The sequence below is a fragment of the Balearica regulorum genome, chromosome 10 (assembly GCF_011004875.1).
Source record: "Balearica regulorum gibbericeps isolate bBalReg1 chromosome 10, bBalReg1.pri, whole genome shotgun sequence".
Taxonomy (NCBI): Eukaryota; Metazoa; Chordata; class Aves; order Gruiformes; family Gruidae; genus Balearica; species Balearica regulorum.
The window spans coordinates 19,463,128-19,478,074 of NC_046193.1; the positions used below are offsets into that span (position 1 = coordinate 19,463,128).

At 41.7% G+C, this 14,947-nt stretch overlaps 1 protein-coding gene across 12 annotated transcripts in view; it reads right to left on the minus strand.

The window, feature by feature from the left end:
* Positions 1 to 14,947, minus strand: part of FOXP1 (forkhead box P1) — a 390,389-nt gene that overhangs the window by 212,342 nt on the left and 163,100 nt on the right. For all 12 annotated transcript variants that reach the window (XM_075762434.1, XM_075762440.1, XM_075762441.1 and 9 more), the window contains one exon: positions 14,044 to 14,109. The gene's annotated coding sequence lies outside the window, so the exon portion shown is untranslated. The remainder of the gene's footprint in view (positions 1 to 14,043; positions 14,110 to 14,947) is intronic.

Genomic DNA, 14,947 nt, shown 5'->3' on the forward strand with positions numbered 1-14,947 from the left:
ATGCATGGTGGTAGAGGAGACAGAAAACATATCACATGAAATAAAACGGAGCCAAAATAATCACTTGTTGCAACAAATTTATCTTCTGTTCCCCTACCGAATTCAGCGTGGCTTTCCTGGCACTGGGAGCACCTGGGTGATCTGCAGTGCTGCAACTCAGCATCAGCAGAGCCTGGCTCGTCCAGGTTTTGGCCACAGAAAGGGCACGAGACAAGGAGAGAAGAAACACCGGCAAAGCCGACCAGCAGCGCTGAGCACTACTACACGCTCTCAGATACAACTGGGCTATTACAGTGCTCTTATCAGCAGATACAAGTTCAAGGTCAGCCTTGATGCACTTACTGAAAACTGACACTGCCTGCATCCTGCAGTCAGCACAACTTCAAATCAAGGCTCCCAATTATTACTAGTGATTTTGTTTATTATTGCAGGGCCTCAGGACAAACAAAAAAGGAGCCCCATTGTGTTCAGTGTTGTACAAAAATGCTTAATTAGCCTCTACATAGGTTGTTCCCTTGAGCTTCTTTTAAACAAGGTATCTTCAAGTATCTTGTAAATTCAAATTTCAAAATTCTAGAAATCAGTTTCCTGAAATTTATTTCCATAAACAATTAACACAGCTTTGCCTTTCCAAATTTCAGCTGTACACCAAACACTTCACTCTTTTGTTTAAGAAAAATTTGTATTATAAAATTTTGGTCCTTGGGATGTAAATAGATTTTTGCCATTCATTTAAGCCAGGATTTGAACTCGTATTTCCTCTGAACTATGCGAAAGTTGAAAAATAACTGGTTTTCTGTTGTTTCTCTCCTCCAACTACAGTATTTACATATTGATGATACATATCACAAACATACAGGAACATTCACAAATTGGAAAAACAACTCAAGATTTGAGTTTAAACTCAACACTATACGAATTGGTCTATGAAATGTGAAGCCATACTAAGATCTCGTGAGTTCAGCAGGATGATGAAAGCAGCACACAGCGAGATACGAGGAATACCAAGAATTTTACAACAGTGAATGCAGGAAAACATGAACAAAAATTTTGGAAGGAAAGTTAAGTTTCAAGCTTTTTCCACCCTCTCTGGAGGCATCTGGTCATGTACGTGATCAGAGATGCCAAAGCAGTTGTACCAGTGGTCCAGCCACCTGTACCAGCACTCATCTGTTGTTGTGAACTGGCAGGTCACTTGCTAAATTCAATAGGCGAAAGGAAAAAGTGGCACACGAGGAGAGAGGAAGGCGGGTCATCCTTCCGAGAGTCATTCACCCACAGAATCACATCTCCCCAACTTGTCAGCGGATGGATCCCGAGGACCACACCATCACTTGAAAGCATTTTATGATCACTTCCACATGCAAATACTTCCTGCTGAATCTCCACCTCGCTCAGATTTGTACCAATAATGTAGAGGTCAGCAGCTATTACATCCTATTATCTAGCGTTTCAGACTCTGTTTTATTTCTTTTTACTGCTACTGTTCACGGATGTTTCCATTCACCTTTGAAGATGCCTATTTAATTTAGCTGGATTTTTAGAACACACTTTGGATTACATTTTCCCCAAGCTTATTCTAGCAATTTCTTGGCAATAAATGATATTTGAGTACCCCACAGAAACCCAACATCAAATATTGATTAATGTCACTTCCATTACCATAGGATAAACTAGTTAGGTCCTAAGAGCAAATTAAAGAGCTTGCTTCCATGTTCAAGTCCTTTAGAGGAAGGACACAACTATTCTCCACACCAAGACAGACGCTGACACAGAACCAAATAAATGCCCTAAAAATGGTTATTCCTCTGGCATGATTAAATAAAAAAAAAAAGTAAACTAATTTGCACACAGAGGATAAAATCTATATAGTTTCTATTCAGGCAACAAAAAATATAGCATATTGCTTTACATGTGGACATACTCTTCACTTAAGGTAGAGTTTCCACAATTCCCCTCTGAATACCCAGCTTTGCAGCATGCACCTCTCTATAGCACTCAGCAATCTCTGCTTGACATTAGTACTAAACAATATTCATTAAGAGTGTAACACTAAAGTGCAACATGTAAGTAAATCAAACTCTCAATGCTCTATTTTACAAATTTCATGGGCCACTGGGGATAATTAAAAGGGTAATTATATAAAGTTGGTGCAGTTTTGAGATTCAAATGACATTTTCTGCTTTAAAGCACTTGACAATCTGGTATTTTTCTACTAAGACAGTCTTTTTGTACTTTTATGGTCAAGCAGCATACAAAAGAATTCGTTTTTAAGGTATTTCAATTTTTTTTCTCTCTCTTCCCCCCACAGTTTTTCTTGATTAATACCATTCACTACTTATTCCTAAAAGTCCTATATTAAGATATCAAGAAAAATGAGGCCTTTTTAAAAAAAAAAATAAATAAAATCACTGATCACCATAAAATGATACTGAGCCTGAAGCCTGGTTTAAACTGTAGCTCTGAACAAAAATGGTATTGCTTTGGGTGTTTACAGCGCTGGAGTGCTGTTTGGTTTGTCACTGTGTTTAACCACTGCTCTAAAGCTAGCAAAGTACATTACTGGTAGTAACAGCTCATGAAAAATACAGCGAAGAAACTGCTAGTGGCAGAAGCATTTAACTTTCTTGTTAGCAGCCTCCCCCATGTGGCACTTTAGCACCAGCAAGTTGTTTATTATGTTCTGTGCCAGGCAAAACTGATTAAATGGGGCTCTTAAGAATCAAAGCGTTATAAATTCATGGAAATACAGCAAGCAATAAATTCCACGGAATTAAAAGCTTACTAGTGCTATTAGCATTTCAGGGTGTTTGCATTGTTAATAGTGATGTGCAAAAATGATGTTCCTATAAGACAAGGCAAACCAACAGAACGTATGCTTTAGCAGCTACATTTTTACACAATGTCATTGTTACTTGTAAGTTTTTTCCCCAAAAAGTAAAACGCTCATTAATGTTTTAACAAAAAATCTGAACCAAAGGTCTATAGACCAAAGATTTACACCTGTAGTAAAAGAAAAGTATTACATATGAAACATAATGCGTTATGACCCTGTGAAAGAGCTGGAGATAGATACCCCAAAGCAAAGGTTCGCCTTGGCTTTGGGGAGGAGGGAGTGGGGTAAGGCACGGTGACTCTTCTGACATTATTGGGACACGTTACAACACAACAACTTGCTAACAATTTAATAAGTAAACTTAATGCATAGTCATTCTTAATACCAAAAAGAAAGGGCAATCTAGTCTGACCTGGTGGTCAGTAAATCTGTCAACAGCTCTCCAAAGAGACATCTTTACCCCGGGTCGCTCTATCATCATTCCATGGGAACGGCTCTGGTGGCAGGTGACAAACTTCTCCATCATTACCGCAGAGCTCTGCGCGTAACGCTAAAGCCGAGCTGGCATTAGGGCTTCCCTACGCCCACCTGTTTGCAGGTAGCTGATAACTTTGTAAATAGAATTCCTTTCAAGCGGAAACTTGGTAAAGAAGCCGCCTTAGGTACATGGCTGGGCAGGAGAGGAATGGGACACACTTTCCAAAACTGCAGAAAAATTAGGCCTTGCAGAGTTAGTTTGTTTAGTTGTTGGTTTTGGCATTTGTTTTTTTTAAAGGAACAATTTGTACCTTTGTGAGCTGCTTGAACTCACAGCAGCCAGATAACCTCACCTGCAACGTCCCTCGGGGGCAGGGGGCAAATCTGGCTCTCGCTGCAGATGGGAAAATCAACTCACAGCCTTGTCGCCATAGGTTTGACATAGGATAAGGAGTATTTTCTGGATGGCACATCACACACAGCTGGCAACACACAAAGTCAAGAAAAAACAAGAAAGCTTTGTCCAGAACAAACAGTACCCCTGCCACGGAGTGAGTCAGCTGCAGAGGTAGGAAACAAACCCCAAATCCTGACTCGCGGGCTCAGGCGCTGCGCGAAGCACACGTTAACAGCACAAACCCTCTCCCAAGATTGAGGGGGGTTGACATTTTGTTTGCCTCGAGCAAAACAAAACAAAGCAGTAGGTTTTAAACTGCTCAGAGGCACATTGTCTTTTTGATGCATGCATGTCCTGGCAGTCACACATCTGCATCAGGAGAGAAATAGCCCAGTTTTTTTGGCAGTTATTTAGTCCTTTTCATCTGAAAGTTGAAAATACACTGCCATTGAACCTTTGCAGCTCCGGGTTCTGCATATAAAAAGCAGCTGCTGAATACACGCAGGGAGCGAGGGCTTTTTCTTAATGTTTGAACAGTTCCAAGTTCAAACCCATTAAAGTCCAGGTCACACCGGGATCATGTCACTATTAATGCATCCAGTTACACGCTGAGGGAAACCCAATATAAAACTATGATAAACTCTAGTTCTCGCGCAGAGATATACTAAGGTCTGACCCAGATGATGCCATAGATCGCTCTTCATGGGTGGTGACCAGAGGGGATGTCAATGTCAGAGGACAAAATCTGGGAAAGTCTCTTTACAGTTGTTTTTAAATATAAGGTCTCCTCAAACGTCCACAAAACTTATTTGGACCTTTTTTCTCCCCTCCTCTTGGGAGGAGAGCTTCTTGTCCCACCAGTGCTGTCTCCTACACATCACAGGTTCCCACACAACCTCCTCCCACCTCACCAGCAGCCCACCCTCTATCGCACTTTGTGAAGGCACCAGGGCCGAGCAGGACAAAGACCCCTAACTCCATACTCCTCCTCCTTTTGGGGGCAGATCCTCTTTGCAGATGGACAAGGTCCCACTCATTCTTGGCGGACTCCATGCCTGGCCAACTACATGGTGCCCCACGAACAACAGCAGCAGGAAAGCAGAAGACTTGGGACAGACCAGCTAGTGCCCCAGCCACGTGTGGAGATACTCTGGGGTCTGCCCTCTGCAGATACCTGGTATCTTGTAATATAGTTGATAACAGCCTTGCTCTTGCTAAGAGGGAAGACTGAGTCACAGGAGGACAGATACAAGTGGGGAGAACTGAAGGCACGTGGCCTTATGATGGTAGAGCACACAGGGTTTGGTGGGAGTGCTCAGGGCTTCCCCTTGCTGCATGCAACCCACTGGTATGGTGGTACCTGGAGAAAGCCACTGCTAGCTGAGGGAAGACAGAGGAAACAGAAGGAAGGAGCTGGGAAAGCAAAGATCTACTTTAGGGGACAAACAGCTTTTCCTAATGCTCTAGGAAAACGCAACATCTCAACAAAAACCTAACTGCCAACATTTCTCAGCAACATACCGACCAGAGTGTTTGCTCACCTATGGCAGTCCATGCACGTACATCCACCCCTTTGATGTAGGGAGTGGATAAGATTAGGTGGGCTGGGACAGAGGAGATCTCATGGCCCACACTAAACACCTGGGGGACCAGAGACAACCCAGATCTGCAGCAGTGAGATGTGTGCTGAGATGGCAATGCAGAAGACACCGCAGACCATCCCCACCATGTTTGCCGATCGCTGTGCATGATGAACCCTCCGCAGCACAAGAACCTTTCAGACCAGCAACGGTTGGGGATCCTGAGGTATCTAGTACTAATCCACCAACACCTACGCTCTAGATGGGAGAGCAAGAGCAAAAGTTTCTTCTGAATGTCGGTCTCAGACTCGCTGACACTCAGACCCCGTGTAACTACTAAAAGCCTTCCTCACCAGTTGCTTCTGACAGGGCGACTTCAAAGACAGGTTTCCTCGGGTGGTGGGGTACAAGTGATGTAGCACCGCAATGCTGCCTCACCCTGCCCAGCTGGGAATCACTGCAGGAGTCTACCACCAGTTTCAAACACAGCTGGGTCTAGTAAAACCCAACTACTTACCCAGCTCCTCTCTGAGCTTTCCATCCTAACTGTGCTGGGAAAGGCGAAAAAAGGCTTTACTGGACTTTTTGACCTTATCAAGTATCTAGAAAATACTACGGCTGATCTGGATGTATTTCAAACCGAGTTAACCATGGCAGCTTACAGAGCGGTAATGCTCCAGCTGGCCTGTGGATCACGAACATACGACACGCTAACTACACAAACTTGGAGAGAATTAGCGAGCACACGCTATACACGTGGGATTTACACTACGTACGTGCTGATTTGCACTATTCTTGATGCAATTTTCTGAAACTTATTACGGGGTCAATAAAATCTGAAAAAAATTGTGAATGCTCTCTGAGATTCAAGATATGTAATTTTTTTAAAAAGAATAACTACAATTTTAAAATTCAAATTATCTAAAAAATTATTGCCTCACGCACCCAAGTCTCATTGAGGAAAAATTAAAAAAAGCCAAAGTCTGCATTTTTAAACTCTATTTTTTTCAGTTATCCAACTTTCAAAAGAAGGACAGGCCAGACTCCTTTTAGCTACATGAACACAAATCCAGATAATTCTTTCAGTTTTAAATAGTATTTTGTCTAATTAACATCTTTTTTCCCCTTCAAAACATGTATTTATCTGCTGTGAAATCAAAGGCAGAAATGAATTGTTTTAAAGATAGCAGAGAGTAAATAACAAGTTTGGAACCTTGCAGCCTTACCCTGGCAATTTGTCTCATATAATTGACTCAGCAGACATGCTTACAATTTCTTACAACTTTTACAAGACCTCCTGTGGGCTTATTTTAATGTTCTCCAAAACTGAGCTCAGAGCTTAGAACGCTCAAAGTAAGTAGCACCAAAAGCAATCATCTCTCCCTCCTTAAAACAAAAGGAAACAAACAATAAAAGCACACTTTTTTTTCTTGCTTGACAGCAGATCTCAAAGAGGAATAAAGATGCAAAAGAATTTGCACTTTTTCAGAAGTAATTTTTCTGTTCTTTTCCAGTAACGTTTTCAACAATGTTCAATTTGCATTCAATAAAGCTTTAAAAGCAAAATTTTTAAAGTAAAAATTATCTTTCCCAATTATTGGAATAAAATTTAAATGGAGAATGATGACAGTAGCAAAGCAAACACAAACTGTAAAAATAACTGCATGACATTTTTCCAGTTAAAAAGGGGTCAAAAATCCCCCTCCTCCCAAAAAATAAAGGAAATGGTCTCATTGCCTATATTATTGATTTATGCTGTTGTTGGCTTTTAAATGTAGCACTTTCTATTTCTAAGATCTTTACAGACAATTACTAATGTCACGACTGCTTACCACTGTTCCATTGGTGGAAGTGCCCCAGGAGCAGGAAATGCTGTGCCCTTCCACAGACGTTTCCTTCCATCAGTGGGATCCACTAACCCTTAACTTGTCAGAGGATTAAATGAAACACTTGTATTACAACTAATACAGATAAACACAGGGGCTATCAAAAATAATGAAAAGGGTAAAACGGGAGAATAAAAGTAGACCTATTACTCAAAAGATGCCAATTTATCTTTTTCTTTTTTTTTTTTTTTAAAAAAAGGATAACAATTCTTTTTTTTTTTAAACAAAATAGAAAGATCATCATATTTCAACAAAAATCTATTTTGAAAAGCCGTATTATAAACTACAGATATTAATGGCTTGCAATGGAAATGACGTCAGAGTCTTAGTTACAAATGTCCAAATGTTTGTGCTACCCTACTAAAAAAATAAACAGTGAGCTCAGAGTCAGAAATGACCCTTTTGAGCAATTATGCAGTATTACGCAAAACACACTGAAAAGTATCCAGCCAGCAGAGGTGGGAGAGCCCCAAATTAAAATTCACAGATTGCACTGGGAGAAACACTTAGCAATTAAACATCTCGGAGGTGGCGTCTGAAGTTCCTGCCATTAGCAGCAGCGAAAAACACTTTCATATGTTGCAATGAGAAATATGGGCAGGCAATCAGGGCCAAAAAAACTTTTTTTTTTTTAAAATGCCTTGGCTTTAGTATGAGCTACCAAATAAAGAGAGTGGCCTCCTGTAATGCCCACTGACATCACTGGTCTTGTAACACTGCCACTGTAAAATATGGTTGCTACCGCTGTAGGACAATAACTTAAGTATGCCGGAAGATAGACTTCTGGTGTGGTAGAAGGCAACAGGCAATGACCTAAGAGATGACCAAATAAAATATGAAATATGCAATAAGAATCTATTTCTGGTGTCATTTTCTCACATTCCTAGATTTTATAACACAGGAGCGTGCACCATCTTTGCGACACGGGTTTTCTCAAGGCAGGTTTCAAGACTGGAAATCTACAAGTGGTTCTTGCCCCTGTACCGAGAAGCAGGCATGGCTGTGAGATGCTAACAGACAGCAGCATCATGTTTTAACCCCCACCAGCCCATTTGGGCTAGCAAGTGGCAATCACCGACCGTTGCATCCACCGGCCCAGCAGCATAACCTGCACGAGGGCAAGTTTCAGCACAACTCTGAATTCAGAGTTATTTGCCTTGCACAGAAGGAAACCTTGAAACTGGATCTTTCCATCACATTTGCTTTTGCGTTTGAGACTGAGCGTGAGTTCAGGTTATCTGACCTGTAGCCCATGCCTGGGTTCTGCAGTAATGAGGACCGATGCTGTTCCTACCTATGCCATTCCCAATTCCTTCCTCGCCCAAGCCATGATAAACATGTCCTGACATATTGGTCTTGAAGAACCAGGCTGGACATTGGATAGTCTGCATTGCATGGTGTATTATGAGATGTTTCCTCAGTGTATCTGTAGCTAGGCCAAGTTAAAAGATGAACACAGCAATGCATCTGTTGAACACAGTCCATAGCAAAGCTACAATCAGTATGAGAGAGAAGAGGCTCTTCATGGACCACGGATGGCACAAGAACGGGCTCCAGCTTTCTGAACGCAGCTTTTACAGCACCCTTTCCCAAATGGCTCAGGCTGACAAGTCCAACCAGCTTCAATGGCACTACTATTGGAACACAAAAAACCCAATCCCTCACAGACACATCAGTGTCTCCACGGGATGTCGTGTCCCCCTCTCGGGAAGCACATCGCTAAATTTCCTGGTACAGAAAAGGGTGGTGGGAACAACTCAAACACCTGCCCATGGCAGGGCTGCTGCAGCCCTGAGCTCCGTGACGGCCCTTCTCAATACAGACATTTTTGCATGAAACTCATTAGCTGAGGCAAGTTGGGCCTCCTCTGATGACAGCTGAGTTTAATGCACCTCACAGCACTTTTTAGCAACTGACGGACATCAGCGCACCCTTTACGGCTGCTTAATCTGCAGTTATGTTACAACCTTTACAGGTTGGGCCGTTTTCAATATAGGCAATGGTGTTTGATCTGCAGGTACAGATCAGGCTCTTGGTTTCCAAACTGAGAGGCGTGCATGAACCAATGGGCCTCGTGCTTCACGTTCTTCACAGATTCAAAATGGATGATGGTACTTTGAACACACGTTAAGTAATATAAATCAGCACTTGCATTTTACTGAAGATCATATTGAGCATCTACCTAAGTAATGGAAAAAATACTGCAGGATTATGCAAAATATTGGCCAAATCTTGCTCACTTTAACAGTCTTCATGAAGACCAGAAGGATTTGGTCCAAAAGCATCAGATGAGAGGATCAAAACCTGCTACCGACTATCTTAAAGCTGAGAAACATATTTTTCTACCAACCCACTTGAAGATTTATAATACATTAAGGAACATTAAGAAGAGGAAGAAAAAGAAGAAAAGCTAAATGGGCCAAAAGCAAACAAAAGAAACATGTTCTCTTGAGATTGCTAATGCTGGCAGACAATAGCGCAGAAAGAACTCCTCTGACAGATCTTTGAAGTATTCAATACAGCATGCTAGTGGTCCATGTTAATGAGATTTGCTCAGATACTTTTTAAATTATTCCAAAATGTCTTAATCTATTTTCTACATCTTCTTGACCCAATTGCTTCAGAAAAGTCATAGCTTCACCCATCTCTGGACTAAATATCTCATTCAAGTAGGTAAGGTCTTCAAGCAGTTGGCGTTGCCAAAGGCCCACACACAACCTTTTCAGGGTTTACCCCAGAACATGCAGGTAATATTGTCATTTCTATTGGTACAGATTACAGAAACACTTTGCACCGCACTCTATCTTCCAATTTGAGTAACTCAAAGGTCTTAACAAGTAGGATATTACAACTTCTCCCAACAATCCAAAAGTAAATGAATCCAGTCTTCGATGTGGCTTGACAGACAGGAATTGCTCCAGCTACATGACTACCACCCCAGCAGCAGGTGAGCAGCAGGCATCACTGGGGGTCTCCCAGACCCCTATTTCCTGCTGTGGGCCATAACAGCACTCATGCAAAATGCTTCCAGTACAGCTCCAAGTAATTTGGGCCTGTTGCAGAGAAAACATTGGAGAAAGTGTCCAACAACCAGGTTGTCTGCTCTACTGCAGACTTTCTTATGAATGCACTCAAGTCACAAGTAGCCACACATCGCATCTTCTAGGAACGATGGCTATTTCTGCTCTGTAATATGCTTTAAGACCAGTAGGCCAAAAGCAAGAAAAGTCAGGGTGCCAAACTCAGCACAGAAAACATCACCCTACTAATTTCCCACTGCTTGATGTGCAAGCATCACTGCCACCCAGCCGGTACAGAAAACAGGAGCAAGAACCTCACCAGCACATCTTCTGGAAAGTCACTAGCAAGGAAGAGTGCCGGGGAGGAACTGCACACACTGTTGAGCCCTTCACAAACAGAAACTTCTCTGGAAAACATTTGTTTCAGGGCTTCGACTTTTGCCTGGAGCTCCCCCTGCTATGGCCAGCAGAGACGTGGCACAGCAACGTGCCGACCCTATTTGAGAGCTAGGGCTCTTCCCGATGAAACAAAGTGGTGGGACTATTAGGGAAAAATGATTTTTTTTGTCCCAGAACCACTTTGTTTTCCACACAGACAAACTGCACAATCCATTTTTTCTATTGAGCTTAGGAAAACAGTCCTGACCTTTCTCCTGGATTGAAGGGAAGGGAGGAGAAAATATACATATATAAAAAAGTTAAAGCTCAAACCCACAGATTTATCTGATGATCATTTCATTCAGTTCTGAGTTACAGCAGGCAGCTTCTGTTTTATTATCAATATTTAATCAACAATTAACTCTGACAAGATTTGAAATTTTAAACTAAAGTGCAACTTTGCTAAATCCTTTGTGTTGATTTTTTCCCCTGTTAAGGGTTTTCTAAGGGATTCTATCTTTGCTATCTTAAAAGTCTGCATGTGCCTTTTGTTATCAATAATGTACAACTTTAGTAGCATGTTTTGTACTTTTCAATTTTTCAGCATGCAAGCTATCCCTGATTTACAATGCTCACTGAATGGTGTTTGATTATTGAAAATGCTTTTACATACATTTAAGCAAATGACTGCTCCTGGAAAACTAACACTATTGTCCATAATTCTGTAAAAATACATTTCCCCTCCCTTCTCCCCAAATCAAACATTTCAATTCAAATTCTTACTTTGAGGAAAAACTGGCATATAATTAGGCATTATGCCTAACAGTGCTAAATAAAGGAGAAGGTAAACATCTTAATTCTGAAGGTTTAACTATCAAAGCCCCTTGCTGTATCTATTCTGTTATTTGCGCCTTCATTTAGAGCTCTTTGGAGCTCACAGCAAAGAAGAAAGCAAACAAAACAAGCGGTATAAAAATCCATTTTACCAGCTCCGTCCTGTATCCCACTCCGCGTGCCCAAGGCCAGGCTCGCACGCAGCGCTGGGACGCCCGAGGCCACGCGGCCGCTCCTCCAGGAGTACAGAGTCCTGCTCTGTAACTGCGCTGAGCGGCTTAACCACTAACTCAGAAGATGGGATTTCACCTGAAATTAAGCTATCAAGCAATTGAGCTCAAACTCAATCAACCAAACCCTTAACCTTCCCTGTTTCAGTGGCACTACTCTAATTAGGACTCTATCGCTATTTCCATTACTATCTCCTATTCTCGTGGTTTATTATCTCAGCAGTTTCAATTCTCACCCAGTTGAAATTTGACATCCAGTTTCTTGGACCACATATCATTCATTATGGCTTTATTTTATGAAATATGTTGCAAGATTATGGACCGATCCTGCAGCAAATAGGGTTTTCATTGAAAACTGCACCCCTCACTGCAGTGGAAGCAAGACAGAGCCAAACTTTCTCACGGACACAAGTCCTAACGTTATAGGACACATAGAATGACTTATTTTTCATCAAGTTGTGAATTTTGTTGTGCAGTTTGAAAAAACGCGCTTGAACATGCATCCTAATTGCACAGACTGTAGCTGACCCATGGTTCTCCAGTGCGCAGGGTCTTCCCACTGAGCCTGGATCAGCTTCTAGGAAACCGAGTTTGGCTGAACCCTACTTACCAGCTCTGCCCAGGGGAGTGGGGTGAGGCCCGATAACCTACGATACTCAGGAGGTCAGACCGAAAACTCTAATGGTCTTTTCCAGTGAGGTATTCTACGAGTCACCCAAACTGCTCCCTGCTGAAGGATGCACACCAGAGGGTATGCCTGACATGCGTGGTGTCCTGATGGTAGCAATACAAAGTGTGTCTGCTTTTGGAGACATGGCTTACAAACTTCAAGAGAGTCTATAGTTAGGGTTTTGCATTTATCATAACCAAAATTCCTAATTTCCCTGGGTCACATAACACTATGGCTCCCACAAGAATCCCATAAATTCTGAGGCCCTCTGATGCACCTGGGACTTCAAATTTTTTCCCCTTCTTCACAAAAACTCAAAGGGGGAACAGCACTGTGGAGCAAGAAACCATCATCTTCTTACACTGCAGGATCTGCTTCTTTTTCAATAGCTGAAATGCATCTAATACCTCATGGGCTCCATCATAAAACAAACCCCAAACCAGTAATATTCAAATCTTGAAGAGAGGCATCTATCATACAGCTGACATAAACCATTGGCATGGCCAAGGATTGCAATATTCACTTGAACTTCATGAATTTCATCATCAATAAATAGATATTTTTGGCAACAAAGAACTGAAAAAAAAACCCACATCATCCTCAGATCTATTTTAATTTAAAACAGAAGAGAACAGGGACACTTTTTTCCCCTTGAAGTACATTTTAATAAAATTAAAAATAAAAATAGCTCTAATTCACTCTGATGCATTTAGTCATTCTGCAAAATTCTAAGTTTAAAATGAAATCACCATTTTATATTCAAACAAGGTCAAGAGAACAGCACTAACGAGCACTGACATCACAGCGAACAGCAGCCACTGCTCAACGCTTACATCAGTGTTGCTTGTTGCTATGGTGCTTAACCGACTATTAATTTCTGAAAGAAGGTGATTATAAAGCAGCCATATGAACCTCAGTCAGATGACACTCTTCAGTACCAAACACTGATCTGCGTTACTCCTGTCTTCTGCAAGTTAATTTTGTGAATCACCACTTTTGTGATGTTAATATTCTTTTCCAACTTGAAACTTTGGACTAGAAGAGAGGCAAGGAGTTAATTTAGTAGCAGGGGACTTTCACGTTGCTTTAAATAAAAATCATTTTGCAGAGAGTGATATTTCTTTCCTTTTCGCTACACTCCAAAAGACTAAAAAGCATGTGTTTTAATTTTTGCAGTGATAATAAGCAATCAAATTAACAGCTAAATTCTGCTATCCTGCTCTGCTCAACACGCTGCTGAAAATCCAGGAGTGTCTCAGCCTGGGACGAAGCAGCGCTGAAGCTCCCTTGACCATTCCCCAGGGACTTGCCCTGGTAAGGGGACCTTGCCGCAGGGCTGTGCCACTGCGGCACCCGTGGATGCTGGGCCACGGACTTGGCCACGTGGCCACCAAGACCAGCCAGAACAGGGTGTTCCCATTTGCACCCAGGCTCTATCTGGTCACCAGACAGCCTCCCCAGCACATGGCTGAAAGCCAAAACGGGCATCCTTGTGGCCTTTCTCCTAAAATGCAACTGAGCACCTAAACCATTGGCTCCCCAGGCAAAACACGGGTTTAAGGCACAGCACTAGCTCCAAAATCTTAGCTGCCAGCCCAGCGCTGCAGAGTCCTTATCCGTGTTGCCAGAAAAGCTTTTACTTGTGCAACTACGGCAAGCTCCCGGGGTTTGCAGGGTCAGATCCTTCCTTCAGACATGCTTCAGAAACTGTGTGCAGAATATTATTTGTGTTTACCTTCTTCAGTTGCTCCTGTAAAGCAATCTTCAGTTACAGCCACCCAAAAAGGTCACTCTTCTTACCCTGCAGAGAAAGAAGGGTACACACGTGAGTGCTGGGTCAGCGTCAGCAACGACGCCCAAAGCATTTTCAGTTGCACCACATTCGCGAGTACAAACATAAATAAAGCAACAAATGAGTCTAATCGTGTTTAATGGTGAATGACTTTCAGAGAGAGTTAATAAAAACAATCAAGTCACAGGACTGCAGCTTATCAGTACCAGCCAGTGTGAGGCTCTTCAGTTCAGCACGAACAACTTGGTCTTTGGGAGAAGAAAAAAATGAAGAAAAAAAAAAACCCATGGAGATGAGACATCTTTGTTCTCTAGCATAAACTTTCTTAATCTTGATGTCTATCAATCTATTTTCAGTTTGAATAATAGATGAGTTCAGTCCTTTGTTTCAGAAATCTGACTATTGTCTGAATGGGTTCTCCTTACTTAAGGCATTTTAAGACCATTTGTAACCACTGCTATTTTAGCTTCTGGATCCTTTCTTTTTTCTCATCCTTTTCCATAGAGACACAGTCTTAGATGAGATTTTAAAACTAAAATTCAAAAGTTGTTTACTGTCTTGGGATATCTTCTCATTAAGCATTACCAAGAGCACACCAAGTATGGCAAGGTGGTAAGAGCAGTGGGTATTAAAAAGAGAAATAATTAAAGTGTATCTTTATAAAAAGTAGGAGGGAAAAACAGCACGTGTAGGGTTTTTTTTACCCTGTATATTACTGCATCTTGTGTACTCTCTCTTATGCAAAAGAGTATGTAATCTTTTAAGAAACATGACAATCTGCCACTTTCTGTTCATGTAATTGGGATCAACATATGGTACAAGAGAAAAGAAAAACATTTGTTTATTA